This window comes from Triticum urartu, chromosome 2A (genome assembly GCF_056163025.1).
Source record: "Triticum urartu cultivar PI428250 chromosome 2A, HENAU_Tu73, whole genome shotgun sequence".
NCBI lineage: Eukaryota > Viridiplantae > Streptophyta > Magnoliopsida > Poales > Poaceae > Triticum > Triticum urartu.
In genome coordinates, this window is record NC_141874.1 from 212,071,144 (window position 1) to 212,089,794 (window position 18,651).

Below are 18,651 nucleotides of genomic sequence, written 5' to 3' on the forward strand. Positions count from 1 at the left end.
GTATTAGAAAATACTGCAGTAGTCCTTTCTAAAGAGGCATACCCTGGAGATGCAGATGAAAGGAGACCAACACTGAGCTTTGAAGTTGGTTTCTACGTCTGAGTGTAAAAAAGGAAATGAGAAGAACTGAATTAGTTTTTGGGCATCTTGATTGAATAAATGGACTGAGAGATGGTAGACTAAGAAAACAACACACCGCGCATGTAGGTGATGGAAAAGTTATAGCAGGGCTCCCTGAGGAGCTTCCAGGCTGGGCTTGCTTGATGCTTGGGGTACTGGGTGTAAACATCTCAGATGGTACTGGACTATCAGTGAGGGAAGCATAGGATGATGCTCCAGATGATCCAGGGACACAGTCAAAGGTAGATGAGCTTAACTCAGGCTTGTAGGTTTCCATAATTTTCACAACTTGAAATGATAACTGTGTGCTTGTGGTTGCAAAGCTTCTCTTTGCAATGGACACAAGAAGTTTATACTTCTACCCAATAATCTGGGTAACCTCTGGCGGAGCAATCCTATCAACCATCGGTACACGAGCTATCTCTTGTATGGTTGGAAGTCCTGGGTTTCTAAACTTCAGTAAATTGAGGAGTGGTTTTCCAACAGCCGCTTTTCCAACTTTATCAAACATGGTGAACTCAGCCTCACCCACGTCATCACTCGCAAATACCGAAATACAGTACCTACACATGGCACGAATAGAATGCGGATTGTAGTAAAGGACTAATAAAACATAGAAGAGGCATGTCTAAATAAATTCGGCAGGAAGCCTGAGGAAACAAACAACACAAAACAAAAGAAATAGGAGACAAAGGTCTAGGAAGGCACATACGTTTCTTGTGCTGCTATGGATGAGCAGTTAGGATTGGCACATCGGTAGTTTGATGCGACTATTGTAGAGGTCTTGTTGCAGGAGGAGCAAGAGAAGAACCACCAGCGCTGATCAAGATTGAGCCTATGGACAGTAACGGTACATATGAACCGTTTTCCCTGTCGAAGTAACATAACTTGCAGTTGAGCACATGACCAGGAAAAGTGGGAACAACATATAGAGGAAAAGACAGTGAGGATACCTCGTTTTCATAGGGGTTCAGGCGGAGGAGCTCTGACACGGTCTTTTCAATAGGATCAGCGTAGATACGGGTAGTAAATGCACCCTCGGTCAAAGCAGCATCGTTATCAATGGGTTTGAAATTAGTCCCCAACCTATTTTAATACGCAACAGGGGAGATAGTTAGCAGTGTGACAAAGAAAACAACACTGTCTTCATATTCATGGTTAAAGCAAGAGAAGCCAATTAGAAGGCATATAGAAATCACCTGTTGCGGGAGTCATTTATCACTGGGAGATCCTCGTCAATGTACCAACGGCAAGCAGAACTACCACTAAGTCCTTGAACACCTGCATAGTTATTGAACAATATAGTGGGGTAAGAGGTTGCATTGAACATAGGATGAAAAGGCTGTACAATACAAAATGCATAAATGTATAAGATGCAATAGGTTGAGCACCTTGATTTATTTTAGGTAGTGTTCCTACGAAAATTGCAATCACAACTTCCTTTTCGTCTCTGCCCGCACTGCTTCTTCTTCAAATTCAATCGCTTGATCACCCCAGAGGACCAGCCTTAGCTCCTTGCCCCTATAGGTTTCATATGACGAACAAATCAGTAAACAAATGAACGAGCAGGCGGCCCAGAATGGTGCATGCATAATAATAAGCAAATGACACTTACTGTAAGTCACTTAGGATTATTGTCCTTGTGTTTGATGGCTCTGACTGATGCATTGATTGGATAGTGACCACATCAGAAACAACTGTTATTCTTCCAATGACATCTTCAAAACCATAGAATTTGCAAGAGCATCAGACTCCAGATATTTGACAAGTGGTTTTTAATGTACTTAGGCGTGCAGTGACACAACTTACCAAGGAAACGAGGCGGTGGCCCACATGGCCTGGGGATGTCCTGAAATGGGATCAAATTGTAGGTGCAGAACAGGTAATCTGCTTCCAAGCCTGGGCATAAAACAACATTGCTAAACCTGGTGAACTGAATCATGAAGCGACTCTCGACGGTTCTATAAGTTGTCTTTGCTTCATCGCAGTTGAAGTTGCTCATCATGTAGACCTTTCCTTCCTGCAGCTCATTCTTCAGTTCTTCTGCTCGCTAAGGAGGTATCTGCACATACATATGGTTTCCCTGCCAACAAAAACAACAATCAGAAAGGTGTCCTAGGCCAAATATGGACAGTTGGTGTTGAGCTAGCTATGTAAAGACAAACCTGGCTATCAAGAAAAACTAAGTCCATGTGCTGGATAGGCCCATTGTCAGTCCCCCCACGATAAAACCACAGGCGCGAGACAAGAACAGAGACAACCCACTTCCTGCTATGCTTGTGTATCTCAGAGAGCATCTGATGCACCATCTGGAAACATAAAGACACTTTTGCTTAGGAAGGTAAAAATGCACAAAGAAGCAACATATTAGGTTTTGCAATATGATAGCATACCTAATCGAAGTCAAGTGAACAGACATACTAAGCGAACTACCAAAATACCTTTTACACGTACATAGATGCATAGAAAAGAACAATATTCGCTATCTTAGGTAATGAGCAGCAATAGATAAAACAACATTTACAGCCTCAAATCTTATTGAAAAGGGAGCAGACAATCGAAATATTTCACCAGATTAGGAAGCATACAATAATAGAGACTAAGAGGCAGCAAGTAGTAGTGAGACCAAAAGCAGCTCGCGAAATAAAGCACGACGTAAGTACTATTCCAAAGACTCAAAGATCTTAGAGAAAACTATGTTTCTAGTCTGAGATCCAAGTGTGCCATCTTCGTTCTCGATAAGTATTTTCAAGTTTTTCTTGGAAGTCACACGTGAAACCGCCACGTAAAGCTGGCCATGAGTGAAAGCAGGGCTTTTCAGGTATAATCCAACAGCTGAGAGAGTCTGTCCCTGGCTCTTATTGATGGTCATGGCATAACAAACCCTGACTGGAAACTGGCGACGATGTAAAGTAAATGGCCATTTAGGATCCTTGGCAGTGAGGCAAATCCTTGGAATGTACACAATATCCCCAATATTAGAACCAGTCATGATAATAGCCTCAATGACTTTCTCACCAAGTTTAGAGACAACAAGACGAGTACCATTACAAAGACCAGTTGCCTGACTCAAATTTCTAAGGAGCATAATCGGCATGCCTTTTTTCAATAGCAACTTGTGCTGTGGGAAATTGTTAATTTTAATTGTATTGAGGTACTCGATGGGATAAAACACATCCATATTACGCATTGAGTCAGCAGCATTTCCTATAGAATCATAGCTTAAGTACTCTCTCTCTCTCAGCAGAAGGCATAAGGCTAGCACATGGTCATTAACTTCTTGAGCTAGATCATTTGTTGTTGTTAAGATAGCCCTTTGGCACAAGTACTTTCGATTAGAACAATTTTTAGCAAAGTTTGTATATACAACATTAACAATAGCGCCTATTCTATTTTCCTCAGAATGGATCAACATATCATCAGGAATTGTTACCCAACTTGGCTCACACTCCCCTTGTCTAGTAACACAAGGCATTGTACCATCACCAATACTCAAGATCCAACCAGCAAAAGCTATCTCAGCTTGTAAAACAGGATATGTTGTTTGCACAACCAAACGCATGTTCACGTTAAGATGTAGAACTTCTATAAAACGCCATAGTGGTGAATTTGTTATAGCAACATTTATAACCTATGAGCGAGTCCCACCCTCAATGACTCGTAAAATCTGTCTCAAATTGCCACCCAGAACCATAACCTTACCACCAAAAGGCATGTCAGCTATAGAAGGATCGTCGGCAGACAAAATATCACGTAAGCTATGATCCAAAGCCTCAAAACATCTACGATGCGTCATTAAAGCCTCATCCCATATTATTAGGGAGGCTGGTTCGATCATCTCTGCTAATTTGCTAGATCTTTTTATATCACATGTTCCATTGTCATCTAGACTGATTGGTATTTTAAACCTAGAATGAGCAGTCCTACCTCCAGGTAAAAGAAGTGCTGTAACCCCAGAAGATGCAACTGTCAGAACAATCCTTTCTTTACCTCTAAGATAAGCAATTACGGAACTCCAGAGAAAAGTTTTCCCAGTTCCACCATATCCAGAAACAAAGAAGAAGCCAGGTTTTCCAGACACAACTCGGTCGATAATATTCTTATAAGCTAGGAGTTGATTTGGATTTAATTGGCTATACATGGTTTCTGCCTTTAGTAGTTCACTTTTAGGATCAGCAGATAGTTCATCAGTTATCATGTCATTGTCATCAAAGTTATCATCATATGTAGTCTTTAAAGGCAGCCTATGGTCTAGAATATTAGAACCATTCTTTAAAAATAGAACTGTCAACTTATCAAGCAATATGTCTCTCAGCTCATCAGGAGGACAACATGATTATCATCATGAAAAGAGCGCTTGATATTGTACTTAATATCCTCAGCTAAGTGTGACCAATATTTTTCGAAGAAAGCATTTTCATCATTAACACCACAATGAACAAGGATTGTAACAAAAAGCCTGCGCAACTGATCTCCCATACGCCAGGTCAAAGCCTTATCAAACGTACTATACCATTCAAGATCATCTCCAAGTAAGCCCCTAGCAGCACACGCCTCCTTAAAGGTTTCATACACAATCCCATTATAAGTTCTAACATCTGTATAAGACATGGCACCTTTGACAACCATCAAGAGCATTCTAAGATAGAAAAGTTCTCCAGTTGTAGGGTGACCAGAATAAATTCTACCAATCCTATAACTTGAGGTCTTAGGAATCCATTGTTTTTTGCTTGCTAGCCAAGTCCATTTGGTTGGGAAGTCACAATAAGTAAGAGACCTAGCATTTGCATGGCATCTATTAGCTACAAACCACTCAGTTAACATTGTTCTCTGTAGCCACTCATCGTCAGCAACTGACTTCAAGTTTGCTTTAACATTGAAATGCACCATGTGTTTATTTAATAAATGAACATGCAATCTTTCAACAGAAGGCATCTTACTGTGTATATCAAAGCCATATATCCTCCAGCAACCATCTTTATCACATATGTAACGACATTGTCTATATTCCATGATCTCATCAATCTCAATACCATGCTTGTTTTTTATGCTTTCAAACAAAGTTTTTGAAAAATCAGGACCCTTTGTAACATACTTATAAAGATACTTGATGACATGGGTTTTATTGCACCACTCAACGTTAATATGCGCTTGGTATTTTTTTAGCAAGAGCAGATTATAAGGAACAACATGCCTATTATCAAGTCTGACTTTTTTTAATTATAAAACGGCTGTTGTCTGGGCGACTATACACAGGGAATCCACTATCATCTAGAGAGGTCTCGAGCTAAAATGACTTAGGATTTTTTTGAACACAATCCATCTTTCATGCAAGGACATTTAACACCATCTTCCCCGCAAGGGCCGTGCATCATGTGTTCAGAAACAAGAACGTATCCAAGAGGATCCGCAACAGGATCAGGGATGGAAGCCGATATAAAAGAGTCAATTAAGGCAGGACTAACCTCCCGTTTTTTCCTATCAAGCCAAATCAGGATATGGGCATGAGGAAGCCCTCTTTTCTGGAACTCCACAGTGTGCAGTACTATGAATAAAGAGATAAAAAACAATCACAAGCTGAGGTGGAAAAGAACAGAAAAAAGAGATGAGAGGAATCGCAAAGCATGTTTTACCCGCTACGACAGGACCAAAGGCCTCCCACTCTTAATATCATGAATATAGTCATTGAGCTTCATGTGATAAACCCTGACCGGAAGATCCGCCCTGTCTGAAGGCATCTGGCCAGGCTCAGAACACAGGGCTTCTGTTATCTCAGGCCACTTGGGATTACAGGTAAAGGTGGTGAAAAGGTTTGGTGGGCCAAAGACACATAAAATAACTACTGCGTCTTGGAAGTTCTCAATCATATAATGCTGGCCACCGGTAAAAGAGGATGGAAGTATGTTTTTTTGCAAATAGAACTTGCATCTGTCTGCCCTTTTCCAACATCATCAGTGACTCCTTGCAAGTTCTCTACTCTAAGATCATTATTAGCCTTCATGATGAAATGCAGCCTCCACTCGTCTATGCAAGCGCGCACATCTACAATGGCCTGTGAGGAAAGCAAACCACAACAAAGGTATGGATTTTGCTGCTCTGGTCTATAGTGGAGACAATAGGAATAATAGTCCTACATAGTGAGCTTGGTTATTTTGCTAGTATCTAAAGGGTCTGAACCAATATATTTAAGTCCGAGCTGAAACCCACGTTCTGCATAGGGGGAGAGAAGAGGATACTGCAAAGGCATATATGAAGTTTGCAAAGAAGATATTTGCTGCAGATTGTCATCTCTACCGTGTATTATTATGTCACGACAAGAAGCCTCCAAACATTAAAGATGCTAGCTCATCAATTGTAGGAAGGCTAAACTGTGGGCCATCAGATTCTCCAGGGGCAACTAAACAAATGGCTATCTCGGCATGCTTATTGGCTTCTAGTATTTCTCTAGCTGATCTAAACGTTTTGACATAAGAATTGTGTGTATCAAGCATATGCATCAAGCCTTCAACAATAGATTCATCTAAACCACCATCACTCTTTTCACCCTTTTCTAAAGCCTGAATCATGTTTTGCACCTCATTCTGGGTATCATATATATAGAGTTCGGCATACTTAGGGGTATTTCCTCCCTTAGGCATAAGAGATCCCATTCGATGACAAACCTGCCCATTTATTTTGTATATATTTGGACCATTACCATCATTTATAGAACGGTCAACAGTAGTTCCCATGGAAGTAAATGCAAAGAGGCAGTTGTACTGACGATTTTTTTTATAAACTCTCTGCTACGCGAGGGACCATTGTATCTCAGCAACTCAGAGAGAAACAAGGGTGGCTTTTTAAAAGGTGTAATATACACCTTACCACCCTTGCAACATTTGTTCTAAACCACCCGCCTTAGAGTAATAGCGAATTCCGATCTCACCCTCTCCTCGAACCAGAAGACTGCACCACAGTTGGTACATTTGTAGTCTTGGCCACCGTAGAAAGATCTCTTTCGGTACCCAGCTGCAAATTTATCTTGACTCAGTAACAATGGTAAATCAGCAATGCATCATACAATAGTTTCTAGGCATATTGGCACTCAGCATACCTTTCAGCATCTCAGACTCCTCAGCCATGAATCCAACCCAGTCAGCACTTAAGGATGATCCAATGGCAGTCCCCTTCCCCCTTAGTCTATCAACAACCACCCTGCATCTCTTTCTATTACGGGACGTAATTTCTGGACTAAGAATGGGGAAGAAACCACCATCTAAAAAAACAAAGGGCCTGTCATAGGTACGAAGAGGAATCGAGAGAGTGTAGGAGGCACACCTATAAAGGAAAAGGACTTATTTTAAAAGGGCACCCCTTACATTTTCTTTTAGGTAGGCCTAAGGATATGTAGGGCAACGGTGAGTCACAGAAAGACAACCTTCGTCGAACAACACGACGCGGAGGTGGTTGACTGGTGCTTGAACTGGCCTTACGATGAACAGAACAGCGCTGAGGCATGACTCACAGGAACGGCATGAAGAACAGAATAACCACAACACACTGCAAGAGGAACATAACACAAAGAAAGGCAATCTAATCAGGCGCATTAAACAGCAAAAAGGCATACACCTAGACCGAGGAACAGAATTCAAAAGACAAGGCTCTATAAAGGGCATGGAACTATTTTTTTTAAATGAAAGGGAGAGGCATCCCAAAAGTAAACTGTAAGCCTTTTTAAAAATACACAGGCAGAAGGAAAAGGCAATTAAACAAATCCGAGCGGGGAAAAACAAGAGAGAGAGAGAGAGAGAGAGAGAGCAAGTACACGAAACACCTTCCCAAGAGCCCATGGGAAACTATAAGCCCAAACGAACAAGATTCTCTAAAGTTTGTGGCCCAAGAAATACCTTCCCAAAGCCCATGAAGAAACCAGAAGCCCAAAAGGAACAGGGTCCTCTAAAGCCCGTGCTAGTTTTTTCTCTATAAGAGAAGGGGGCGGTCCAAAGGCCAAAGACCCAGCCGAGGAAGAATCAATAAACAAGTAACATATTTATTATTTGGGCACGTGTGAAGAGCATTGAATCCGAAGAAGAAGACTATTCTTTTCAGTCTTGCAAAACACAGAAAGAAAACACTCTAAGAGCCATATAGAAAGCCCAAGGACTTTATTGCATCGAAGGAATGAACCAATTCAGTACAAAGCAGGCACGCAGGCCCAAATAGGAAGCCCAGAAAAGATAGCTAAAGAGATTGAAGAGAGGAAAGCATCTGAGAGCATAGTAGACCCTAGTCAAACTGGACCAGAATAGGGCCAACATCTGGATTTATCTTCGTCTCCGCAGACGTACGGCGCAAGCGCAATGGCTCTCTCTCCAAGTGACCAACAGACGAATGACAGAGACTGAAACCGTTATGGAAGAACGAAGGGAGCTCCTATAGGCCATCATACAGTCATAATTATAGTCTCGAACCACAAACCCATAGAGATGATGCAAAAAACATATGGCCTGGAGGGTAGCCTATTCATAAGCATGGACAAAACCACACCAGGTTGAGCTCCAAAAAAATTCTCGTCATGGAACCGGAGCAGAACTATCCCCTGGAAGCTCCAGTTCTACCCCAACAAGAACGGACCCATCCTCCATGACCTCACACAGATACAAAAGCGCCGGCAAAGAACACCGAGCCACCACGGCTTCCAAAATGGGTATAACAGTTGAAATAACAGTACACATCCTTCTCACACGCAACGAAATTATAAAAAAAACTGAAAAATAACACGACCCCCGAGAAAATCCGGAATAGCGAGATTATCAGTACATCAACAACCATGATAACATGCACAAACAAGTAAATACATCTGAACCCAAAGGTAGCTGACATGCAATGGAAAAGGAGAGCAAGGAAGCGGTCGACGGCGACTGGCGGGAGGAGGCGACTGGCGTTGGTGCAAGGAAGTGGTCGACGGTGGCCATCCATGCCGCTGAGGGGGGCACTGGCACCCGCGCGGGGACATGCGCTGGCAATGGCGCGGTGGAGACATTCGTGTGCACGGGCACCGGCACGGGCGCGCACGTCAGTGCACGTGCAGGCGCATGCGCTGGTGCATGGGCACCGGCACGGGCGTGCATGTCAGTGCACGCGCAGGGTGGTGCACGGGCACGTGAAAGTTGGCAAGGACCTCATGGAACCCCGTGGCATCAAGCTTAGCGACAATGTGCGGCTCCCAGCCCATCAAAGCCACGGGGATGGGCGCTGGCGCAGACGGGGCGACGGGAGCCGGAACGGGAGCGGGGACAGGTGCGGCGTCTTCCAGCAAGGTCGGTTGAAGCTCGTCCCACAGCGCCTTATGTTCTTGAGACTCCGGCTGGGTGTCTTCCTCAGGAAACTGGAAGACTAAGGGCAGACCATCGTGATGCGGCATGGCGTACGGTTAGGTCAGGCTGGTTGGAGGTAGACGACAGGAGAATCAGAGGGGAAGAGAGAAGATTGTAGCGATACAGGGTAGTGCGGGGTTGATTTTAAACTGCGGAGCCGACGACATTAAAAGTGGGAGAAGTTGGGATGAAGGAGGGCGGCGGAGTCTAGTCAAAGGGCTCGCCCCCCGGTGAGCCTGCGTAGTGGTCTACTCGCACGCCTCCTGTCGACTCATACGCTTGCTCGGATGGCACCTGCTGATGAGAAGCGAGACTCGTGACGGCACGTAAACGCCCACGGTTTCAATAGTGAAAGCGTTCGCCTTAACGTGATAGGTCTTTGTTCCAAAATACCTTGGCTCTTCATTTGTGCAACTTATCATAAGCAGCTTGTCTCAAATTGAAGAAAAAAATTACGTAGGAATATTTGTGCCATATCACGTGACCATGCTCAGTTTCATGAATTTCCGGTCACTTTTGGATTTTCTGAAATTTAAAATCCAGGATTCGAAACAATATCATAACCTGCATCATGCAATAAATTTTCAAGCGATACATCTTTCCTGTTGTATTTCTTAAGAAAGGATTTGGTCAAACATTTTGCGTAGTTAGACTTCAGACAAGTTATATATGCAGAGTAAAAGAATAATCCCTCTGTACCAGTGCATTGCCTGATATATTAACTCAAGTTTTTAGGGGTATATATTAACTCAAGTACTAGTAGCGGCGACGGAGGGAATGGAACCTTGCTCGGCATGGTAGGTAACGTTGTCTAGTTACTAAAGCATCCCTCCATTGTTCATCGGTAGTCATTATGGACCGGGGACATGAGGGGAATTTCCTAGGGCTGAAATTCTAGCCGCCAGATATTTTGACTCGAAACGCATAGGCTTGACTGGTTGGGGTTGGCTAATGTGCGTACCACGCACGCCACCAGAAGGACATGAGCCCATTTTTTTGAGGACCAACGAGCCAAGGTCTGGCTGGTACGTCATTGGGTCCTACCATTCGAGAATACGAAAGGATCCTCAAAAAAAGAATACAAAAGGAATCTTTTAAATTCCCGAATGAATCTATGTGTATTACAATGCCCGTATTTTCCTTACAAATAGTAATCTCAACGTGGTAATTGATTTATGACGAATTCTTGAATTAGAGTGAGTTTGTGATATAGTCATCTCAATGTGGATTTCACATTTCATGGTATCCCTAGTAAGTTTTTCATTCCAAATTCAAATTTAAAAGATGAACGGTATGGTGGTGAGAAAACTTTGTATATATCAAGCATACGACCACACACACACAAACGAACACACATGAACACAACAACAATCCAATAAGTATAGTGCATCTATTTTTCCAAACCATGCATGTATGACACAAATTCAAAAATACTCCTTCTGTTCCTAAATATTAGTCTTTTAGAGATTTCAACAAGTGACTACATACGAAGCAAAATGAGTGAATTTACACTCTAAAATATGTCTATATACATTCGTATGTGGCAGTCCATTTGAAATCTCTAAAAAGACTAATATTTAGGAATGAAGAGAGTAAAATGAAAGACATGCATGGTCCTGAATTTAATATTTAAAATGAACAGGAAACTGAAACATAAATATTAAGTCTAGTACTATAGTATATGCAAATGTTGTGTTTAGGCGGAGCTATGTAGATTGTCGGGGGTTAACCCCTCGACCCTAGATAAAATTGTGAAGCTCTGTTTAGGATTGTTTCGATTATATTTGTCCCCACCCTTCCAAACACCGATTGGTTGTGCACCCCCGTCCTCCCCGGGAGAATATCATGTGCCCCCACACCTTAGATGCTATATGCCGATACGAGTTGCGTGGAGCTTGTTGATCTGAGATATAGCAGCTCACATGATGTCTTAATATTTTTATAGGAAACCTTAATGAGTTTGAGAATTGCACACAATTTATACAAAAACTACTCAGATGCCCTTGGATCCCATATCCAACGACCTTGAAGCTCGTATCACCGTAGCATCTAAGATGAAGGAGAACATCATATTATCCTGTATGTAAGAATATCATGTGCTACCACACCTTAGATGCTTTGGTGATACAAGCTCTTTGGAGACGTTGGATTTGTGACCCAACAACTCCTCGGTGGTTCGAATGTTTTTGGGGAAAATCCCCAAAGAGTTCGGCCACTGCTTACAAGCACAAAGACTGCTTAGATGCCATTGGATCTCATATCAAACAACCTCGAAGCTCGTATCACCGTACCATCCAAGTTGCGAGAGCACCTGACACTACAAAAAAAGACACATCCGTGACATTTTGGGCCGAACGGTTTTTTTTCTGTCATACATATGACACTTCTATGACGATAATTGTGACAAAACCTGGTATCATCATAGATGTGGTGGGCTCCTACTTCTATGACAAAAAATCATGGCAGAAAATGGGCTTTTCATCCTGGGTGGGCCGGAGACGCAGCTGCATGACATTCTGTGGGTAGTCCATGATGGAAAAAACCGTGGTAGAAGCGAGGGCGAGGAAAATTTCGGGGAGTTCCCGGTTACGATGGGAGGTCGGGGGCCGAGCGATGCGCGTTTCTCTCGTACATGTACGGGCGTGTGTGCGAGGCGTTGGCTCTAACTGAACCCGAGCGAGGCGTTGGGCTCTAACTGAACCCGAGCGATTGCACTGCAGGCTACGCGTTACTGAACCCGAGCGATCGATCGATGGCTGTTAACTAAACCCGATCGAGCGATTCCTTCGCTACTGCTGCTAACTGAAGCCGATCGATGCTGCCTCTGGATGAATAGTGAGCGTTGCCGGGGGTTGGATGAACAGTTCCCGTTGGGGGTGGATGAACAGGACCCCGTGGTGTTGCCTCTGGATGAACAGGACCCCGACCAATCGAGCCGGCTGGGGCTGGATGAACAGGACCCCGTGGAGGGCTGGATGAACAGGACCACCCCGTGGAGGGCAGGATGAACACTAGACGGTGGAGGGCAGGATGAACAGTAGCCCGTGGAGGGGTGGTTGAATAGGAGCCCGTGGAGAAGGCTGGTTGAACAGTAGCCGGTGGAGTAGCGCGCGGTGGAGGCTGGATGAACAGGAGCCCGTGGATGAATAGTCGCAGGTGGAGGCTGGAGGAGGTCGACGGTGGATGAACAGTAGCTCGTGGATGCTGGAGGGGGTCGACGGTGGAGATGAACAGTATCCCGTGGAGTCCCGTTTTGCGGTACGCCACACCCCTCCCGATGAACAGGACCCCCGTTTCGACCGTAGGAGGTCCGTTTCGTCCGTTTTGCGGTATGCCACACCCCTCCCGATGAACATGACCCCCGTTTCGACCGTAGGAGGTCTGTTTCCTCCGTTTTGCGGTATGCCAGACCCCTCCCGATCAACAGGACCCCGTTCCGAACGTAGAAGGTCTGTTTCCTCCGTTGTGCGGTACGCCAGGCCTCGTTTCCATCACCTGTTCCGTCCAAGCCCTCCCGATGAACACGACCACGCATTCTTTTCCGACCCAGCTGGTTGGCTCTCACGCGTTCTGTTGCCTCCCGATGAACACGACGCATTCCGTTGCCTCCCGATGAACACGACGCATTCCGTTGCCTCCCCATGAACACGACGCATTCCGTTGCCTCCCCATGAACACTACGCATTCCGTTGCCTCCCCATGAACACGACGACGACGCTGTTTCTCCGTTCCGACCCAGCCATGTCAACGAGCCATCGCCGTACGTATGCGCGAGTAGGCGTTCGAGACCCCACCCGTATGTACACATACGTGGCCGTTTTTCTTTCTTGCACCCTGACCGCCTCTACTACGACACGTGCGCGCCTCTACATCCACCAGTATATATGTACGTACACGTTCGCGACTAGAATGACAACGCTACGTACGCTTCGACCAGGTGGGTCCCGACTGTCAGCCACTTCCTTGCGTGCGAAGATGTAGCTGGTGGGTCCCAGCAGTCAGGGGGGCAAAATACGGTGGCCCGTCCGGTGGGTCCCCGCTGTCAGGTGGAGGAATAATTATTTTGCACGTAATAAGGAGGCACTTCATTGTTGCGGCCGTGGACCCAGCTGTCAGCCTCTCCACGTACAGTCCACGTCCGATGGAAGCCGTTCCTTGACCACGTTGACCACACCGCGCCGAGAGCACCAGGGCGGTGGACGACGGCGAGGCCTAGGAAGGGGACGACACGGAGCCGGGGAAGACGCGGCAGTGGATGCCCACGCGTAGAGGAGTACGAGGGCACTGGTTCGCTCTGGTGTGAGGCTGCCGTCGCCGTAGAGTAACAGGGGGTGTGGGTGAGTAGAGGGATGGCCTGGCCAGCGGTGGGAGTAGTAGGGGGCGGTGAGGCCTCCGCCGCATCGCAACCGGCCACGGGAGGCAGGAGCACGAGGCACGACCGGCGTTGGTTTGGGCGGCTGGAGCAAGAGGTTGAAGAAGCACTACGGCCGTTGGATGGACATCGTACGGTCACTGGAGCTAGAATCGTGCATATTGACTAAGTTGACAAATCCTCCATCCCCGTCAACTTAGTAGGCCCACAAGTCAGCCTGCCACTATACTGGGTCCCATGTAAAGGGGAGTATTCATTTTTTTGTGCGTAATAAGGAGGCACTTCCTTGCGTGCGAAGATATAGCTGGTGGGAACGACCTGTCAGCGGTGGTAACGTTTTTTTGCGAAATACAGAGGCCCTTTCGATGGGTCCCTGAGGTCAGGTGGAGGAATCGTTATTTTGCGCGTAATAAGGAGGAATTTCCTTGCGTGCGGCCGTGGACCCAGCTGTCGGCCTCTCCACGTACAGTCCACTTCAGATGCATCTCGGTCGTTGACCACGTTGACCAGGCCACGCCGAGAGCACAAGGGTGGTGAACGACGGCGAGGCCTAGGAAGGGAACGACACGGAGGCAGGGAAGACTCGGCAGTTGTTTCCCACGCGGAGGGGAGTACGACTGTACGAGGGTTTAGTGGTTCGTCTGCCGTCGCCGGAGAATAACAGCAGGTGTGGGTGAGTAGAGGGATGGCTAGGCCAGCGATGGGAGTACGGTGGGGCGCTGAGGCCTGCGCGGCAGCACAGCCAGCCGCGGGGAGGAGGGAGCACGCAGTACCGCCGGCGCTTGTTTGAGCGGCTGGAGCAGGAAGAGCAGAAATTGAAGAAGCACGACGGCCGTTGGATGGACATCCAATAGTCACTGCTTGTGCGTCAACCTTTTTTAGGAAAGCCTCAAATCTTTGGAAAACAGCATACAGCCCATCTGCCATTATTTCTAATAATTTTCAGCCCATTTGCTAATTCTTAAGGTTTTTTTGGAGCCCATATTCTTTTTGTTAGCATTACAGCTCAAATTGTGGCCACAGTTAACAAATTATACGAAATTTTGCATATTTCGGTGCGGTCCGAACTGTTTTTAATCCTGAAATTTCGACTCACATTCAAACTGATTTTAAAAATAAATGTATATCAATATAAAATCCAACAAATTCTCCACGCATAAAAATTAATGTAATTTAAAATCTTGAAATGAAAAAAAGATATTTGAAACTAATTGCCGTTTTGATGTGTTTTAAAAATGTACAACCCATTTCTCATTACTGATGGGCCATTTTCTCGGCCAGCCGAATGAAAGCTCCCCTCGTCTTGAAAGATTTGCAGCCCAACAGGCCTGACAAAGCGACTTACTTGGCAAATCACAAAAAAACTAGGCTATGGCCATGGACCCAGCTGTCAGCCTCTCCACGTACAGTACTCTTCCGATGGAAGTCGTTCCTTGACCACGTTGACCACGCCGCGCAGAGAGCACCACGGAGGTGGACGACGGTGAGGCCTAGGAAGGGGACGACGCGGAGCCGGGGAAGACGCGGCAGTGGAAGCCCGCGCGAAGAGGAGTACGAGGGTTCACTGGATCGGCTGCGGTGTGAGGCTGCCGTCGCCGCAGGGCCTGGCCAGCGGTGGGAATAGTAGGGGGCGGTGAGGCCTCTGCGACAGCACAGCCGACCACGGCAGGCAGGAGCATGCGGCACGACCAATGCTGCTTTGGGCGGATGGAGCAAGAAGACCAGAGGTTGAAGAAGCACTACGACCGTTGGATGGACATCGTACGGTCACTGGAGCTAGAATCGTTCATATTGACTAAGTTGACAAAGCCCTCCGTCCCTGTCAACTTTATTGGCCCACAAGTCATCCTCCCACTATGGTGGGTCCCAGCTAGTAGGGGGGTATTCATTTTTGTGTGCGTAATAAGGAGGCACTTCCTTGCGTGCGAAGATATAGCTGGTGGGTCCGACATGTCAGTGGGGGGAACATTTTTTCGCGAAATACAGAGGCCCTTCTGGTGGGTCCCAGTTGTCAGGTGGAGGAATCATTATTTTGCGCGTACAGTCCACAGTCGATGGATGTCGTTCGTTGACCAAGTTGACCAGGTCGCTGATACGTCTCCAATGTATCTATAATTTTTGATTGCTCCATGCTATATTATCTACTGTTTTGGACTATATTGGGCTTTATTTTCCACTTTTATCTTATTTTGGGACTAACCTATTAACCGGAGGCCCAGCACAGAATTGCTGTTTTTTGCCTATTTCAGTGTTTCGGATAAACGGAATATCAAATGGAGTCCAAACGGAATAAAATCTTCGGGAACGTGATTTTCTCACTGAACGTGATCCAGGAGACTTGGACCCTACTCCAAGGAACAAAAGAGGCGGTCACGAGGGTGGGGGGCACCCCCCCTAGGGCGCGCCCCCTGCCTCGTGGGCCCCTCGTTGCTCCTCCGGCGTACTTCTTCCTCCTATATATACACACGTACCCCCAAACGATCAGAACAGCAGCCAAAAAACCTAATTCCACCGCCGCAACTTTCTGTATCCATGAGATCCCATCTTGGGGCCTGTTCTGGAGCTCCGCCGGAAGAGGGCCATCATCACAGAGGGCTTCTACATCATCCTAGCATCTCCGATGAAGTGTGAGTAGTTTACCTCAGACCTTCGGGTCCATAGTTAGTAGCTAGATGGCTTCTTCTCTCTCTTTGAATCTCAATACAAAGTTCTCCCCCTCTCTTGTGGAGATCTATTCGATGTAATCATGTTTTTGCGGTGTGTTTGTTGAGACCGATGAATTGTGGGTTTATGATCATGTCTATCTATGAACAATATTTGAATCTTCTCTGAATTCTTTTATGTATGATTGGTTATCTTTGCAAGTCTCTTCGAATTATCCGTTTGGTTTGGCCAACTAGATTGGTAGTTCTTGCCATGGGAGAAGTGCTTAGCTTTGGGTTCGATCTTGTGGTGTCCTTACCCAGTGACAGAAGGGGCAGCAAGGCACGTATTGTATCGTTGCCATCGAGGATAATAAGATGGGGTTTATTTCATATTGCATGAATTTATCTCTCTACATCATGTCATCTTGCTTAAGGCGTTACTCTGTTTTTAACTTAATACTCTAGATGCATGTTGGATAACGGTCGATGAGTGGAGTAATAGTAGTAGATGCAGAATCCTTTCGATCTACTTGTCACAGACGTGATGCCTATATACATGATCATGCCTAGATATTCTCATAACTATGCTCAATTCTGTCAATTGCTCAATAGTAATTTATTCACCCACCATAGAATACTTATGCTCTTGAGAGAATCCACTAGTGAAACCTATGGCCCCCGGGTCTATTCTCATCATATCAATCTCCATCACTTTAAATTTTGCTTTGTTTTTACTTTGCTTTTACTTTTCACTTTGCATCTTTATACCAAAAATACCAAAAATATTATATCTATCAGATCTCATTCTTGTAAGTGACCGTGAAGGGCTTGACAACCCCTAGTCACGTTGGTTGCGAGTAGCTATCGCTTTGTGCAGGTACGAGGGACTTGAGCGTGGGCTCCTACTGGATTGATACCTTGGTTCTCAAAAATTGAGGGAAATACTTACGCTGCTCTGCTGCATCATCCCTTCCTCTTCGGGGAAACCAACGCAAGCTCAAGATGTAGCAAGAAGGATTTTTGGCGCCGTTGTCGGGGAGTCTACGCAAAAAGTCAACATACCAAGTACCCATCACAATCCCTATCTCTCGCATTACATTATTTGCCATTTGCCTCTCGTTTTCCTCTCCCCCCAATTCACCCTTGCCGTTTTATTCGCCCTCTCTCTCCCTATCCTCCCTCTCTATTTGCCTCTTTTTGCCCGTTTGCTTTTGTTTGCTCGTGTGTTAGATTGCTTGCTTGTCGCGATGGCTCAAGATACTACTAAATTGTGTGACTTCACCAATACCAACAATAATGATTTCCTTAGCACTCGATTGCTCCTCTTACCGATGCTGAATCTTCTGAAATTAATACTGCTTTGTTGAATCTTGTTACGAAAGATCAATTCGCCGGCCTTCCTAGTGAAGATGCCGCTACTCATCTGAATAGCTTCGTTGATTTATGTGATATGCAAAAGAAAAAGGATGTCAATAATGATGTCGTTAAATTGAAGCTATTTCCTTTTTCGCTTAGAGATCGTGCTAAAGCTTGGTTTTCGTCTTTGCCTAAGAATAGTATTGATTCATGGAACAAGTGCAAAGATGCTTTTATCTCTAAGTATTTTCCTCCCACTAAGATCATCTCTCTTAGAAACGATATTATGAACTTTAAACAACTTGATCATGAGCATGTTGCACAAGCTTGGGAGAGAATGAAATTAATGATACGTAATTGCCCTACTCATGGTTTGAATTTTTGGATGATCATACAAAATTTTTATGCCGGATTGAATTTTGCGTCTAGAAATCTTTTAGATTCGGCCGCGGGAGGCACTTTTATGGAAATCACTTTAGGAGATGCTACTAAACTCCTAGATAATATTATGGTTAATTATTCTCAATGGCATACTGAAAGATCTTCTAATAAAAAAGTGCGTGCGATAGAAGAAATTAATGTGTTGAGTGGAAAGATGGATGAACTTATGAAATTATTTGCTACTAAGAGTGTTTCTTCTGATCCTAATGATATGCCTTTGTCTACTTTGATTGAGAATAAAAATGAATCTATGGATGTGAATTTTGTTGGTAGGAATAATTTTGGTAACAACGCTTATAGAGGGAATTTTAATCCTAGGCCATATCCTAGTAATCCTTCTAATAATTATGGTAATTCCTAC

General features: G+C 45.1%; 2 pseudogenes; both read right to left on the reverse strand.

Annotated features, from left to right (window-relative positions):
- Window positions 1–478: 478 nt before the first annotated feature.
- On the reverse strand, window positions 479–8,744 carry LOC147984601 (replication protein A 70 kDa DNA-binding subunit B-like; annotated as a pseudogene).
- Window positions 3,752–6,851, reverse strand: LOC147984602 (uncharacterized; annotated as a pseudogene).
- Window positions 8,745–18,651: the final 9,907 nt, after the last annotated feature.